The 17,775-nt window shown below is 39.1% G+C and overlaps 2 protein-coding genes across 6 annotated transcripts in view; one reads left to right on the top strand and one right to left on the bottom strand.

Moving 5' to 3' along the window:
- cmss1 (cms1 ribosomal small subunit homolog) overlaps positions 1–17,775 on the bottom strand; it is a 367,856-nt gene that overhangs the window by 127,370 nt on the left and 222,711 nt on the right. The window contains exon 1 of one of the 4 annotated variants that reach the window (XM_072585436.1): positions 3,618–3,728. The exons of the other annotated variants lie outside the window; for them this stretch is intronic. The gene's annotated coding sequence lies outside the window, so the exon portion shown is untranslated. Of the gene's footprint in view, positions 1–3,617; positions 3,729–17,775 lie in introns of those variants that run through there. 4 annotated transcript variants of the gene reach the window in all.
- Positions 1–17,775, top strand: part of filip1l (filamin A interacting protein 1-like) — a 278,663-nt gene that overhangs the window by 62,835 nt on the left and 198,053 nt on the right. The gene's annotated exons all lie outside the window — the stretch shown is intronic.

Consider the following 17,775-nt stretch of genomic DNA (forward strand, 5'->3'; position numbering starts at 1 on the left):
CTTCATGAAGCCATGCTAACCTCTGCTTGATTATATTTAGCATTTCTGAATACTTTGCTATTACATATTTTATAATAGACTCGAACACTTTCTGAATGACAGATTTTAAGTTAGCTAGTTTATTGCTTACCTCTTTTTTTGTCTGCCTCCCTTTTTGAGTAGGGACAGTACATTGGCAGTTTTCCAAAACTCTGGGACTTTTCCATAATCTAAGGATTTTTGCAAGATTCCTACCAGTGCTTCATGAGCTCTGTAGTTACTTCCTTTAAATCCCTAGAAGGCAAGCCATCAGGTCCAGGCCTTTGGCCTCAATAATTTCTTTAGTACTTTTCCCTTGTTACTTAGTACTTATTTCCCTCCCCTCACCTCCACTTTAGCCCTTTTTTAATTAGCACTTTTGGAATGCTAATAGTGGCATCTACCATGAAGACTGATGCAAAGAACTTGTTCAACTCTTCTGGCATTTCCTGGTTCCCTATAATTAGCTCCCCAGCCTTGTTCTCAGAGGTGTTCACTATTGCCTTTCTCCTCCTTTTCATATATTTAAAGAAACTCTTATTGTCAGTTTTTATGTTACTTGCTCGTTTACCTTCATCGTTTATTTCCTCTCTCTTTTCTTCTTAGTAATTTTTTTGTTGCCTTTTAAAACCTTTCCAATCTTCTGATTTCCCATTTATCTTTGCCACATAGGTATGTTTTTTTCTTTCAATTTGATACTGCCCTTAACTTCGCTGGGTAACAATGGTTGGTGTATCTCTTTCCCAATCTATAAGTTTATTGACAAAAAAGGAGAATTTCAGCTGTCAGGAAAGACTGGGGTATGCTGGTACTATTTTCTTTGGTGCACATGAGGTGAAGTGTGTAAGATTACAAGAGGCTTGGCTAGAGGGATGAAGCTAGTTCCCTTAGCTGGTGGGTCAATACTAAGGGGCACAAATTTCAAGTCAATGCTAGAAGGATTAAAAGGAAATTGAGGAGAATTTCTTTTCACCCACATGGTGAGGATCTGGAACTCACCACCTGAGAGGATGAATGTCTCAGGCATAAACCCTTCTTCAGAGGGCTTATGCCCGAAACGTCGATTTTCCTTCTCCTTTGATGCTGCCTGACCTGCTGCGCTTTTCCAGCAACATATTTTTAAGCTCTGATTCCCAGCATCTGCAATCCTCACTTTCTCCTACCTGAGAGGATGGTAGAGATAGAAATCGCCATCTTTAAAAATTACTTGGTTGTGCACTTGAACAACCACAACCTGCAGAGCTTCTCAGATGAAGAGTCAGAAAGAGGGCTTGGGTTGTCAAGTTTTCCATCTAGCACAAACATGATGAGCTGAATGACTTCCTTCTGTAATGTAAGCTTTCTCTGTCTCTATGACGAAAATTATTTTTGTGGGGCACTGGAGAGAAATGTGCATTGCCAGTGTGAGAAAGAAACAAATCTCTTTCAGTGCAGCAGCATGCATACAAACTTTCAAAGACCATCACTGAAAAGAAAGGAGAGAAAAAGCAATGTTTTAACTGGATCACATCAGTGTTCGGTTAAACCCCAGTCACACAACATTAAAAAAATCAAATTCTTTTCCTGAGTTGAAAATAATCTGAATTCAATTTTCACACTCCACATTTTACTTCGCTAGTTTAATAATACTAAACAACAGTAAGAAAATATAAAACAAAAAATGATGGACGTGTTTGAAAGTGTACATGCAGTTTGCTAACATGAAGATGGGTAGGGCAGAGAAGAGCTTGTCACAAGGCAGGGAACTTGCCAGTTCTTCACATTAGTAATGTGGTGAGAAGTCTACAAGTCATGGTTGAATTTTACAAGTTTCTGAGTTCATTGAAATGTTATCCAAAATATATGAGCTAACACAGACTAACTGGTGCCGTTTTTTGCAAATGAGGGATGCTGGTCTGTCATTAAGTGAAAGTAATAGATGGTTAGTCCTGAAGATGTATGATGTGGTTTCTAATGTCGTATGTTCTACAAATAGGGTCCCAGGTCATGTCGGCAGGAAATCCATTTTGTAATTTTTGAGGTACAGAGTTTACAAAATTACATTAAATTAAACAGACGAAAGAAAGGCACAGAGCATCAAACATCTTTTACTTGTGTACTGGAAAAGCAGTATAACTCATTGTTATCCAGTAAAGTTTCTCAAGGGAAAAAAGCAGCATTCATCCACTGAATATAGTTGAAAAAGGGAACTGTAACTGCTGGTTTTTGGCATGAATGCATGTTCCTCAAAGTTATTAACACCCCTTACCAATTATTGTTCCCCTCATTCTCTCCTCAAAAAAAGTTATTAAAGAACAGTCGTATTTTACAAATTTCCTCTGTGCAGTGACCTAACAGCTTTAAGCATTTTCGTTTCATTTCACATATCAGAAACTTTTACTTTAATGTTCAGAAATCTGCACCAGGTGAAGTTTAGCACAACAGGCACGACAATCTGTTATATTTGATTCTCGGAAAAGGACACAATGGCTATTGTAAATTTGCCTTTTTCATTCCTGTCTAATAGATTTCTTTGGCAGCTTTTGGCTAAGCCATAATGAAGTGGAGTATATTCCAGGTCAGAGACAGTAAAGATTCATCCATGAGATGTTATACAAAGAAAACTATCTGGAAACTTTTGATAACTTGAAACCAAGTGCTTGTAAGAAGAGGAGAATGAGCAGCTACTTGAGGGCACCTTTGTCCAAGCCCTAAACAAATAAAGGCTCACATACATCATGATCACTCATTTGACTGAGTATCCACTGAGTTTGCAGAGGCAGCCTTCATATCTCAATATCGTGATAAATGAGTGCTATTTATCTGTGAACATTTATAGAGTCCTCTGTGCAGTGACCTAACAGCTTTAAGCATTTTCATTTCATTTCACATATCAGAAACTTTTACTTTAATGTTCAGAAATCTGCACCAGGTGAAGTTTAGCACAACAGGCACGACAATCTGTTATATTTGATTCTCAGAAAAGGACACAATGGCTGCTGTAAATTTGCCTTTTTCATTCCTGTCTAATAGATTTCTTTGGCAGTTTTTGGCTAAGCCATAATGAAGTGGAGTATATTCCAGGTCAGAGACAGTAAAGATTCATCCATGAGATGTTACACAAAGAAAACTATCTGCAATAAAAGACACAAAACTTAACACACACTCCAGCCATGCTTCACTGGAGGCACAGCCCATCAGTAAAGATGTTTCTTCAGTAGAAAATACTTTGGCCATTGAGGGATCAACAAAGAGGACAGGCAAAGTCCAAGCCAGAGGATTTCAAACAAAATAAAAAGTTGAAACCAAAGCAGAGACAACAGTCTTTCAAGCAGAACCATCTTCAGTTTGATGTTTCCTTTAAGTTAAATCTTCATGAGTTGTCAGCAGTGTTAAAAAAATTCACAGGAGGCAATTAGTGCACTTGTAGGAAGTGCACACGATTTTCAATATTTCAATATGTCAGTGTAGGATTGAAGGAAGATTGTCCTAAAGTCTTAAGAAGATACCATTTCTCAAAATATCTTTAGCAAATAACTGACATGCATTAGTCTCTTTATCCTGCATTCCCAGCAGTAAAAACACCACATTAAGAACAATTCAGGTGGTGGTAATCTTACCTCGTAACCCAGAGGCACAAACTCTGGGGAAATGACTGTAAATCCCACTTTGGCAGTTTGTGATTTAAATTCAGTTAAGTCAATAAATTTGGAATCACAAGCCACTATTAGAAATTGAGTTGTTGTAAGAACTGATTTTCACATATCCTTCAGGGAAGAAGCTTGTTTTTCTGGCTTATATGTGATTCTTAATTGCTCTCTGAAACAGCCAAGCTAGCTACAAAAGTAACTAAGCAACCACCCTCTCACAGACAATTAAAGATGAACAATAAATGTTGTAATTTTCAGGAATATTCACATCCCATGACTGAATGGGGGAAAAAATGACTTTCAAGACAAAATTCACTGCTTCTTCCTTACGTCGTCCATTCTTGAAAAGAAAAAAACAATTAAAAAGCTTTGTGTGCCACAAGCAACTTTAGATGCTCACGGGAAAAAAGTTGATGTTCTTTAAGGACTGAATGGTATTTGGCATGAAATCAGTACTTGTACTTCAGAACCAGCTAAAAAGGAAGCTGTGGCTTGCCATCAAGGCCATTCCTCGGGTTACTAACTTTCATTGTCTTAAGTAATGATCCACTTATAAATGTAAAACAGTAACATGAGTGCTGAGAATCCAACTTGATAATTTTAGACTAATTTATAAAAGTACTTTTTCCATAAGTTTCTTGATATGAACGATCAATCTTGACTAAATGAAGTTATCCACCCTTCTGTTCTACTCTCCTTGACGTCACTATTAAGTCAGTCATACTTAGTTCCCAGTACTGTGAGATGTTTAGACAGTCTAGAATAAACACACTCACAAATGATTTCCAGTACAAAAATATGGTTGAACTGTTTGAAGAGAAGTTTAAAATTGCACTGATTGGGCTTTCCAATATGACATCATTGGCATAACCTTGACAGACCTAACTCAAACTTTTATTTTAAGTAGGATGTTTTAACCCCTTACTTAATCTTCCTCGTGGTTTAGGAATTGATAGGCTGGATTTTTTTTTGCTCCTTCCAAAGCTAAAGCTTTATTGGAAGACTCATTCAAGTTGCTTATCATTAATTATGTGTCTTGCCAGTAAATGTCACCAGATTAGTTCATTGTAGCGAAATCCACTGTTATGACCTCACCCAGCATCTTCTCAGTTTATGCCATTCAGAAAGTAGAGAAGTACTCCACCACTATTCTCTTTTCCCTTTATTCCTGAGGAGACATATCACATCGCACAAGTACTTGTCACAGTGTGTTCGTATTCCAGCACACCTTTGGTGTTGCTTTTCTTATCTACCACCTGCAAGTGTAGTTCAGCTGCCAAACTTTCTGGCTCCCAAAGTTGCAGGTTGTGGGTTCAAAATCCACACCAGAGTTTGAGGGTAAAAATCAAGGTTAACACTTTGATGTAGAAGATTATATATTTTCTAAGCAACCTTTGCAGAGATGTTACTGCAGGGGCTTTTGCCCGAAACGTCGATTTTGAAGCTACTTGGATGCTGCCTGAACTGCTGTGCTCTTCCAGCACCACTAATCCAGAATCCACCCCTGAACAGATAGGACTTGAACCCAGGCTCCCTCACTCAAAGGTAGGGTACCACCATTGCACCACAACAATCCTTCAGATAACATGTTAATGTTTGTTTTCGTTCAACCTATTTTCCTAATCAATCTATTCAGAGATGTTATTACATATCTCTGGAGCAAGTGGGACTTGAACCTAAGCTCCATCATCCCTCTCAGGTGTGCAGAATGGACTCTATTGCGAAGAGGAGCAAGGAATCTATTCTTTGTGTCCCAGCCAATCAACACATAGGTTAGTTGGTAGCATCCCTGCTCCAGGTTCGAGTCTCACCCCAGGACCTGATGGCCTATGATGATAAGTTGATAAGTGAACAATTTGTAAATTCTTTCAACAAACGCCAATACCTGTTGTTAAGTGCATAAGAGATATCAGGTCAATCATATAATGAAAAAGAAGTTGGAGCCTCTACCATCACTACCCATTGATGCTGCGAGGATGTTTATCAAGCAGAGGAATCTAGAACTAGGGGAAACAGTTTAAAATAAGAGAGTTCTCATTAAAGATAGAGAGGAAAAGGAATTTTGTCTCTCAACAGAAAGTTAGTCTTTGCATCCTCTTCACTAGAGAGCAGAGAAGCTGGATTATTGACTAATTAAAGGCTGATTTAGACATATTTTTGATTGATAAGGGAGCCAAATGTTATAATGTTCAGTCAGCAAACTGGAGTTAAGGCTACAATTATAACAACATTAATCTTGCTGAATAGTGCAGCAAGCTTGAGGGCCTGAATTACCCACTGTTGTTCCTATTTTTTGTATTATTGTCTTATGGTCGTATATGTAAACTTACAGGAGCTACCAGATAACCATTAAGATTGACAACCCCAGCAGTTTATTTTTCATAACATTACTGAGAATATTAAGTGTCCCACTAATGTAACAAGACCATCTTACCAGAATAGGCCATTCTTTCTCTGCTGGGATGCTCAGACTCAAAATAGGAGTTGAGTAAATGATAGCACTGAGGCTCAGTGTTACCAGTGATAAATAAGTAAATATAGAGAGCGTGGAAAACATGGTGCACAAGAAAATATTAAAAGAGCAAGACAAATTTTGAGAACCGAATAAAGTTAATGAGCTGATGGCACAAATAAATGGGTACGGCCTAGTGGGGATTATTGAAACATAGTCATAGGAAATCTGGACTGGAAGTTAAATGTCCAAGGGTACTTGATATTCCAAAATGATAGATAAGAAGGAGCAGAAGGTGGAGTTGCTTTATTTGTTAAGGAAGACTTCAAGACTATATTAAGAATCAATATTGGCACTAGGGACCAAACGTTGATATAAATAAAAAGAAACCATTTGTTAGGTGTAATTTACAAGCCCGTGAACAGTACTTCTGAGTGAGGGCATAGTATAAACCAAGAAATACTGAGGGCTTGTGAGAAGGGCACAATGCTAGTAATGGATGATTTGAACATGCATTATGACTGGATTAATCAATTTACAAAGGATAGCCTTGAAGAAACATTCCTAGAGTGTACAAGGGACTGTTTCATAGAGTATCATGTCATAGAGCCAATCAGAGACCTGGCTACTTTAGAATGGCCTTATATAACAAGGAAGAATTGTTTAATGGTCTTTTACTCAAGGATCCTCTTGGGAGGAGTGACCACAACATGCCAGAGGTTCAAATGCAGATTGAAAGACAGGGTCTTTCTGATTGAAGACAGAGTTGCACACAAGAGTTTTAATGGTAGACAAAGGTATTTATACAGGCCTGAGGAAGGAGTTGGTCCAAGTGGATTGGACAAATCTACAAAAGGGTAGGATAGTTTAAGAACAATGGAAGTTTTTTGAGGAAGTAACGAAGAAGATTGATGAGGGCAGAGCGGTGGACGTAATCTATATGGACTTCAGTAAGGTGTTTGACAAGGTTCCTCTTGGTAAACTGGTTAGCAACATTAGATTGCAAAGAATACAGGGAAAACTAGCCATTTGGATACAGAACTGGTTTGGGGGATGATGGTGGCGGGTTTGCCTTTCAGACTGGAGGCCTGTGACCAGTGGTGTGTCACAAAGATCAGTGCTGGGCCCACTACTTTTCGTCATTTATGTAAATGACTTGGATATGAACGTAGGAGGTATAGTCAGTAAGTTTGCAGATGACACCAAAATTGGAGGTGTAGTGGATAGCAAAGAATTTAACCTCAGAGTACAACAGAATCTTGATCAGATGGGCCAATGAGTGGCAGGTGGAGTTTAATTTAAATAAATGCAAGGTGCAAAACAGAGAAGGATTTATATACTTAATGGTAAGGTCCTGGTGTTGCTGAACAAAGAGAACTTGGAATGGAGGTTCATAGTTCCTTAAAAGCGAAATCACAGCTAGATAGGATTTTGAAGAAAGCATTTGGTACGCTTATCTTCATTGGTCAGAGCATTGAATATAGGAGTTGGGAGGTCACGTTGCAGCTACACAGGACATTGGTTCGGCCACTTTTGGAATAGTGTGTGCAATTCTGGTCACCTTCCCACAGGAAGGATGTTGTGAAACTTGAAAGGGTTCAGAAAAGACTTACAAGGATGTTGCCAAGGTTGGAGGGTTTGAGATATACAGTAGAGAGAGGCTGAATTAGCTGGGGCTATTTTCCCTGGAGAATCAGGGGCTAAAGAGTGACCTCATAGCAGTGTATAAAATCATGAGGGGCATGGACAGGGTAAATAGACAAGGTCTTTTCCCTAGGGTGTGGGGTGCCCAGAACTGGAGGGCATAGGTTTAGGCTGAGAGGGGAAAGATTCAAAATGGACCTAAGGGGCAACTTCTTCACACAAAGGGTGGTGTGTGTATGGAATGAGCTGCTAGAGGAAGTGGTGGAGGCTGGTACAATAACAACATTTAAAAGACATCTGGATGGATACATGAATAGGAAGGGTTTAGAGTGATATGGGCCAAGTACTGGCAAATGGGACAAGATTAATTTAGGATATCTGGTTGGCATGGACGAGTTGAATTGAAGGGCCTGCTTCTATGCTGTACACCTCTATGACTATGATTTTAAGATACTAAATACCTCTCTATTAAAGCATATTCCTGAGAGGAAGAGGAATGATTAAAAGGTGAAAAATCATCCATGGCTTATCAAGGAAGTCAAGGATAACACAAAGGCAAAAATTAGGGCATATCATATTGTAAAATCATGAGGGGCATGGACAAGGTAAATAGACAAGGTCTTTTCCCTAGGGTGTCGGGTGCCCAGAACTGGAGGGCACTCTAGAAGATTGAGAGAACTTTAAATGTCAGCAAATGTTAACAATGAAATCAAAAGAGCTAAGATGAACTATGAAAGAAAACTACCAGAAAGCATAAGCACTGAAAAGAAAAACTTCTATAAGTATATAAAAAGAAAAAAAAGTGAAAGCAAATGTTGACCCTCTAGGGTGAGGTAATAATGAGAGAAACTCACAAATGACAGAGGCACTAAACCAATATTTTGTCTCTGTTTTCATAGTGAAGATGATAATTTCTTCCCAAAAACTACAGTTACTACAGAGTTACTTGGTGAAATTACTATAACTAGGGAGAAGGTATTAAGTAAATTGATGGGATTAAAGGCAGATAAGTCCGTAGGGCCTAATGGTCTGCACCCAAGGGTGTTAAAGACGTGGCAGTAGAGATAGTGAATGCACTGGTTATGATTTTCCCAAATTCTCTGGATTCTGGAAAAGATACCAATGGTCAAAGTTTGTGAGAAGATTTGTAGCTCGGGTGCTCGTTGTTGTGGTTCTGTTCGCCGAGCTGGGAACTTGTGTTGCAGACGTTTCGTCCCCTGTCTAGGTGACATCCTCAGTGCTTGGGAGCCTCCTGTGAAGCGCTTCTGTGATCTTTCCTCCGGCATTTATAGTGGTTTGAATCTGCTGCTTCCGGTTGTCAGTTCCAGCTGTCCGCTGCAGTGGTTGGTATATTGGGTCCAGGTTGATGTGCTTATTGATTGAATCTGTGGATGAGTGCCATGCCTCTAGGAATTCCCTGGCTGTTCTCTGTTTGGCTTGTCCTATAATAGTAGTGTTGTCCCAGTCGAATTCATGTTGCTTGTCATCTGCGTGTGTGGCTACTAAGCTGGTCGGGTCGTTTCGTGGCTAGTTGGTATTCATGGATGCGGATCGTTAGCTGTCTTCCTGTTTGTCCGATGTAGTGTTTTGTGCAGTCCTTGCATGGGATTTTGTACACTACATTGGTTTTGCTCATGCTGGGTATTGGGTCCTTCGTTCTAGTGAGTTGTTGTCTGAGCGTGGTTGTTGGTTTGTGTGCTGTTATGAGTCCTAGTGGTCGCAGTAGGCTGGCTGTCAGTTCGGAAATGCTCTTGATGTATGGTAGTGTGGCTAGTCCTTTGGGTTGCGACATGTCCTCATTCCGTTGTCTTTCCCTTAAGCATCTGTTGATGAAATTGCACGGGTATCCGTTTTTGGTGAATACATTGTATAGGTGTTCTTCTTCCTCTTTTTGCAGTTCTGGTGTACTGCAGTGTGTTGTGGCCCTTTTGAATAGCGTCTTGATGCAACTTCTTTTGTGTGTGTTGGGGTGGTTGCTTTCGTAGTTTAGGACTTGGTCTGTGTGTGTGGCTTTCCTGTATACCTTTGTGGTGAATTCTCCGTTCGGTGTTCTCTGTACCATCACACCTAGGAATGGGAGTTGGTTGTCCTTTTCTTCCTCTCTAGTGAATCGGATTCCTGTGAGTGTGGCGTTGATGATACCAATGGTTTGAAAACACGCTAATGTGACACCCTTATTCAAAAAAGGAGGTAGACCAAAAGTGGGTCAATCACAAAGGAGGAGATAACAGACTTTTTGGAAAAACAAAACTCAATTCACCAGTGTCAACATGGTTTCATAAAGGGCAAGTCATACTTGACAAACTTGCTAGAGTTCTTTGAGGATACAATCAGCAAGATAGATGATGGGGATCCAGTGGATGTGGTATATCTAGACTTCCAGAAGGCATTTGATAAGGCACCACATAAGAAGACTGATTGAGAAGGTTAGATCCCAGGGTGTTAAGGGTAAAATTTGGCTTGGACAGAAGATTGGCTGACTGAGAGAAAGCAGAAGGTTGGGATAAATGGCAAATTATGACTAATGGGGTATCACAGGGTTCAGTTCTCAGACCTCAACTATTTACAATCTATATTAATGATCTGCAAGCAGGACAGTGTGTAGCATAGCAAAATTTGCAAATGATACCAAAGTAGGTGGGAATGCAGGCAATGATGAGAAGGTAAAGTATTTACAGATGGATATTGATAAACTATGGGAATGGGCCAGTATCTGACAGGTGGAGTTTAACACAGATCAGTGCAAGGTTGTCCATTTTGGCCAGAAAAACAAAGGGCAAATTATTATTTAAATGGGAAGCAGATTCAAAGTGTGTCAGTGCAGTGGGATCTGGGCATCTTTGTGCATATATCTCAGAAAGTAGAAGAAACTACTCTTTTCAGAGGGTTGTGAATCTGTGAAACTCACTGCCACAAAGTGTAGTGGAGGCAGAATCATTCAACAGATCCAAGACATGTTCCTGGTGAAAAGCAGGATAAAGGGCTTTGGGGAGCAGGCAGGAAAATGGTGTTGAGACCAGGATAAGATCAGCCATGATCACCTTAAATGGCGGAGTGGGCTTGAAGGGCTGAATTGCCTACTCCCGCTTCTAATTTCAGTGTTCCTATGACTACCTGGCACCACCATGTCCAGAGAATGCTGATCCCAAGTTCCAAAACTGAAAAGTATTGTTTTAAATTATGACAATTTTGGGTAAATTGCTTTTCTTGATATGAGAATAAATGTCGGTCCTATATATGGATGATGCGAAAATACTGTTGCGTAATCCTTCATAAAGGGCAAGTCATACTTGACAAACTTGCTAGAGTTCTTTGAGGATGCAATCAGCAAGATAGATGATGGGGATCCAGTGGATGTGGTATATCGAGACTTCCAGAAGGCATTTAATAAGGCACCACATAAGAAGACTGATTGAGAACAATACCAATAAATATATGATAGGTTATAACAATTGATAAGTTTTGTTCACAAAACATTAAAAATCATAATCAGTTAGCCTCAGTTTATGTCAGGTGGTCAATTATTTTGTCTAACAGGCATCGGAGCTGATGATTCAATTTGCAAATATGGTACTTTCATGATGTGGGTTCAGCTTGCACACAGTAGAACTCCCAGCTTGTTGAAAAGTCAGCAGGTGAGGGACATTGCCCACTCAGATAGACATGTGAGCAGATTAGTCAGGTACAATTGCCAGCCTATAGGTACTTCAGACAACTTTCAAATCCAGCAGAAACAAAGCTACACATTAGAACTAATGACAAAAGATTCTGTCAAAGATTCTGTCTCAGCAGTAAATGTGATTTAACCTTACTAATGAATCATTAGGATATTCCATCATAAATTAATTAAAACTCAATGAACCAAGCATTAAATTTAACAGGAATAAAATTAACACAAATAATTAAAACTAACACACCAGAAATTGGTCACAGGACTTGGTGTAATTCATGGCCTATGGAAGAAGTAGCATGATCTTGGAGGTGAAGAAGTTGGTTCACTACAGGCAGGGAATGGGATTCCAGATGGCCTGAAACTTCCTGCTCAATCACAGAAGAGGGCATGGCAGCCCACTTGCATAGGGAGCTATGTATAAAAAGAAACCCAATGAGTTCAAAGGAACTCCACCTTCCTAAAAAGACAAGTTGTATTTAAATGTTGGAAACAATCAGGAAGTGACAGCTTATTGGCATTACTGTTGGACTATTAATGCAGAGATCCAGGTTATGTTCTGGGGATCCAGGTTCAAATCCTGCAGATGGTGGAATTTAAAATCAATTAAAGATCTGAATCTATTGTCGATTGTCGGAAAATTCCATCTGGTTCACCAGAGTCCTTTAGGGAGAGAAAGTGCCATCCTTTCCTGGTCTAGCCAATATGTGACTCCTGACCCACAACACAATGTGTTTGAATTTTAACCTGAGCAATTAGATAGGGGCAATAAATGCTGACCTAGCCAGTAAATTCCTCATCCCTTGAATTAATAAAAACAAAATGTCCAGACAGTAAGACCACGTCAATGCCTGACACAATCCCATTTAAAATGTTAGAAATGTGGCCTTTAGAATTTCAGGCGTTAGATTTATAGAAATGTAGCACTATTTAGGTAAAATAGGGAGCGGCTGTATTTTAATAGTCATGCAAGTATGTTAATTTCTCTTATAAATTGCTTGATTATCAAGTTTAGTATTACTTGCATGATGAACATAAAATAAAGAATGTGCATGTTTTGAAAACCAATAAAAGTGTGATGGCAAACTGATTCTATATAATTAGCAAATTCATATGCTGGGGAATGGAACATTTTCACAATTTATCAGCATAAATGTCAGGCACAACATAAGACAGATGCAGAGTAAAGTGGGCAGAAATGTGTAAGGGCTTCATGGTCCAATGGCGAGGCTCAGGGCCAGCCCAAAATTGAACCTTGAGCCTCATTAACATTTTATGTGCATGCTGCCGGCACTAGTGTGAATTTATTGTTGCCTCGCCTATCCATCTTCCTGGCCTCTCTGAATGAGATTGCCAATTTAGTGCTTATTAGTGTTGAATTATGGATTGTGTACTGTGAACTCATGCTTACTGTGAGGCAAGTTTCAATTAGCACCTTTACAGGCCAGGAAAGGAGCCATTCTTCTCAACAAGATCGCCTAAATTCAAATCCAAGTAGTACATTTTAATCTGTTGCACAACCCAATCTCAGTCAGATCTTGGTGCATTCACGCTACAGATTTACTAGTAGCAGGAAGTGCTTTCAACTTCACATTTCACTGAAGTTGTGCAGGATAAACAGAATGTTATTGCCCAACTGATTCAAGTGATGTAAGCAAATGTACATTCCCTCTCGAAGAAACTGCATTCCTATTTTGCTCTTGTTTCAACTCAAGGATTAATTCCAAATTTGGGCTGCATTTAAACTGTAAATGAAGGGCTAATATGTCACAATACCATTTCACACCTGCAGCGTACTCTGATAATGTATTTACATGATTTGGAGACACCGGTGTTGGACTGGGGTGTACAAAGTTAGAAATCACACAACACCCAATTATAATCCAAGAGGTTTATTTGGAAGCACTAGCTTTCAGAGCGCTGCTCTGAACATATGAAAGAGCTGAAACCAACATGGTCATTTTAAAAGATGAGAGACTTAACAAACAATCCAGGTCTTCTTCAGTATATAATTTCAGTTACATCACACTGTAAACTTTTGCTATAACTTCTGTGTGTTACAAACTTATTCTCCACAACCCCCTGAAGGAGCAGCGCTCTGAAAGCTAGTACTTCCACATAAACTTGGAGTTGTGTGGTTTTTAACAATGTATTTACATGAATAGTGGCATCTTTGGGACAATAAAATCCTGTATCTGAATTCATCATTCCATAGATACATGAGTGAAACCATGATCAAATCAATTTCATGCCTTTGACTTGACTGCGCACAAGAATAGAACATTTAAACACAGTGATATTGTTCTATTTCTTTGTAATATTATCGATAGAAAAATTCACCCAAGAAACTTATGTTCTACCAAACAAAGCATTGTGGCAAGCAGCAATTTTTTTTCTTTGAAAAACCACCCTTCAGTAATTTACTGACTTGTAAGTGGTAAGAACAGGTCAGCTGTGCACGATACTGATCGGAATTCATGCTTGTAGCCTGACACATTAGTAACATTAGTGGTCGGCACAACATCGTGGGCTGAAGGGCCTGTTCTGTGCTGTACTGCTCTATGTTCTAACCAGAGCTAAAAATGTGTTGCTGGAAAAGTGCAGCAGGTCAGGCAGCATCCAAGGAGCAGAAGAATCGACGTTTCGGGCATGAGCCCTTCTTCAGGAATCCTGAAGAAGGGCTCATGCCTGAAACGTCGATTCTCCTGCTCCTTGGATGCTGCCTGACCTGCTGCGCTTTTCCAACAACACATTTTCAGCTCTGATCTCCAGCATCTGCAGTCCTCACTTTCTCCCACATTAGTAACCAAGAAGCTTACATATTCTAAACTGATCATTGTTGAACTGTGGTCTTCTATGTAGATTTTAGGTACAACACTAATTCATGGACATTTTTCTGCCATTGTCAAACATTTCACTCCAACACAGGCTTTGTTGTTCATATCCACTGTTAGTGGTAATTTAAGTTTTGTATTTAGGAAATGCAACTTCTGTTCACTGTTTCGAATAGAATATCACACTGCTATCATCTAGCAATGCTAAAATGCAAACTAATACAATTATTTGTGTTGTCTTGGAAGCATTTAGTTCAAACCCACAATTGTATAGTTCTGTGCCAGGGATGTAGTTTTCTATATAGGAAAGGAAATGGATCAGCAGGCGCAGAAGCAATAAATTCAGAGGAACTGAAAACAGTTGATTCTCTCCTCATTCACATATATTTAAGGGTTGCCTTATAAAACTGCTTTCCCCATTAATGGATTGCATGCCATGAACAAAACTTCCTTTCAGAAAATCTATACGCTTAAAAAATGATGTCACTTTTAAATACCCTAATCTGAAAAGCAATTGCACATGTGTATAACCGCAAGGCAAATCAAGGACTGCAGCTACCGTAAAATCCAATGTACAAGTTCCCCTCAATATTACAATCACTTAAGCAAACTATTGTTGGCAGATAGTAGGATTTGAATTCAATTAAAATTCAGAAATATAGTCTTACAGAGTCATTTGTTGGGGGAAAAACATCATCTGGCTCTTTACAGAAGGAAATTGCCATCCTTATCTGCTCTGGCTTACACGTGACTCCACAGCCACAGAATACGATTGACTCTTAACTGGCCTCTAGGTAATTGGAAATGGACAATAAATGCTGGCCTAGCTATCAGTATCCCCATTCCGTGAATGAATAAAATACAAGGTTAATATCCCTATTAAAATAGCATCCAGAGGAATTTAATTCAAAAAGTCTATATTGAAAGGTCTTTGTCAAAAAAAGCAATTACTAGAGTCATAGTTTTTGCCCCTGCTTGTATATGGAGAGAACTATCTCCATACATTCAAGTATTGTATATGCATCATATACATGCATCACAAACTAATCCAGTAAAATGCAAGGAATGAGAAGGGAAATCTGAATGCTGGAAATACACGCCAAAATTATCAGCATCTGAAATGTCTTTCTCTAAGGTACTAACTAGTCAGCCATCTTTTCTCTGCACCACTATTGTCAACTGTCCCTCGAATCCAGGATGATATATGCTCAGGGTTTCTGCAAACTTCTGCCATTTTGTATGACTGAACAGGCCTGATTCTTGACCCACAGATTGTTGGATACTTGAGTACGATTTCCCACAGTGTAGTTGATCTACAGTGCCTGATTTGCTTATTTTTCTTTCCTTCTTTCCTGCCAGTCTACCTCATCATTGAGCTATTTGAACTCAAAAACATAATGCAGCTTGACGGACAAGTTGTTGCCTTTGTGAAAGGTCAGCAGCAAGCACCTCTCAGTCATTTATATCAAAGCTGTCACAGTTCAAGGAATATGTCAGAGTGTCTTTGAAGCATTTTCATTGTCCTTGCCTGGAACACTGACCATTTGTGAGTGTGCAAAACATGACATAGCATGGAGACACTTTTCAGCTATCAGGATACCAGTGTCCAGTCCACTGTAGCTGATTTTGTGAGAGCTTTAACTTAATAATTACATATCTGGCTCCAGGAAGGACACAAGTGGTAGTTCAATGGGCCTTCCACTGACTGTGAAGAATGTAATGAAAGCATTGCTGGTGGAACTTCCCTACCACTCTATGCATTGCTGACACATACTCTAGCACTCATTACAGTACAGGAGTACTTGCTTTGCCCATTTGGATTTTTTTATTGACTTGTAGAGGTAGGTCATTGTTGTCAGACAATCGTTGCCATTGCTTGTAGAAGGTTTGGCTGGTGCAGTTGATCCAGTATTGAATCTCCTCACCAATGGGCTTTTGGGATACGTATGGGAGAAGATTGCACATTACAGAGTTTTTCCTTCAGCATACATGTGAGGTGGAATATTTGACCAGGTGTGGATTAATAATGTGAGGAAAAACCAAAACAGGGAACTACAGATGCTGGAAGTCAGAAACAGAAACAGAAACAGAAATTGCTGGGAAAACTCAAGACATCAGGCACCATTTGTGGGGAGAAAGTGGAGTTAACGTTTCTGATCCAGTAACTCTACTTCAGAGCAGTGACCCTTCTTCCAGTAGTATGAGCTTTACTTTGGCAACATTCAAGGACAGGATGAGTCTTTTGTGTGAAGAAATGAAGAGATTGAGTGAGGCTTGCAAATCTTCTGTAAAGGTAAAATCACCAGAGTTTTACCAGACCACCTGGCTGCTCTCACATGAGAAAGTAACAACCATACCTCAGGCAAGGGAAAAGATTTAGAAGAACATAACTTCATGGTAACTATAGTTGGTGTGGGAAGAGAGTGAGTACTGGAGTCATCCATATACTGCAGGTGTTATATGTCTATGGTGGTCAGTTTAATTATGTTAAGAAGGTTAATTTAGTTAAAAAGTCTTCCATCTTGGTAACTAATACTCACACCAGAAAACAGTTTATCTTTGTTGAGGCATGAAACCACTCTTGGGTAGACTGTGAATAGTATGAGGATGAAAATATAAATGTCGTGTAACAGTTCAAACAACAACTAGTTAACTCTACTTCACAATCAGCAAATATGAACTGATGAATGTTCATTAATTAATTGGCAAAAACTGACAAAGCAAGTGCTGCACTTTGAACTGCTTTGGGACATCACTCTTATCTTTCTGTAAAATTGCCACATGCACAAATGGAGGAATTATCAATTGACTAATACTTGTCCATTAGCTCTCCTCACTGGTCTCTGAAATGTTTCTTACATTTTAGAAAATTTGGTTAATAGGTCTCTCATGTACATTGGCTCTTAGCCCATCAATGTCTCAATTTTAAATTTCTTATCATTATTTTCAAATTCTCTTATGCATCTTTTCATCTCCTAAACCTTCTCTCACCACACAAAGCTCTGAGCTCTGTGTTCCTCCGTTTCTGGCCCTACACATATCCCTGATTTTCATTAGTCTGCTGTTTTTTACCACAGTTGTTTCGGTTCTAATCTCTAGAATTCCCACATTAAAATTTTTTGCCACTTAATATCTATCACTTACATCTAATGTTACTTTATGTGCCTCAATTATGTCTTTATAATACTCCTGTGAAGTGTCTGAACAAAATCTTATTGCATTAAAGACAATATATAAAAAGAAATTGTCAAAGGTATTGAAGGAAGAAGATCCTCCTCCTCCAACCCTGTCTTACTCACAACCTGAATACTATTTGATTAAAGCGTAAGAGAAAGTGAAAACTGCACAAATGGCCTCTCTTTTAAATTGTGACAATGACACATATAAACACAAACAAAATCAGTCATGTTAGATGCCAGAATACAAATTTTAGAAATAATTAAAGCTACTTTATCAGACATATCTTCACTAATGTTTCCTGTAGGCTGTGTACTTGTGTGGCTCAAAGCAACCCAGAGGGTAGCACAC

Source organism: Chiloscyllium punctatum, chromosome 15 (assembly GCF_047496795.1).
Source record: "Chiloscyllium punctatum isolate Juve2018m chromosome 15, sChiPun1.3, whole genome shotgun sequence".
Lineage (NCBI taxonomy): Eukaryota > Metazoa > Chordata > Chondrichthyes > Orectolobiformes > Hemiscylliidae > Chiloscyllium > Chiloscyllium punctatum.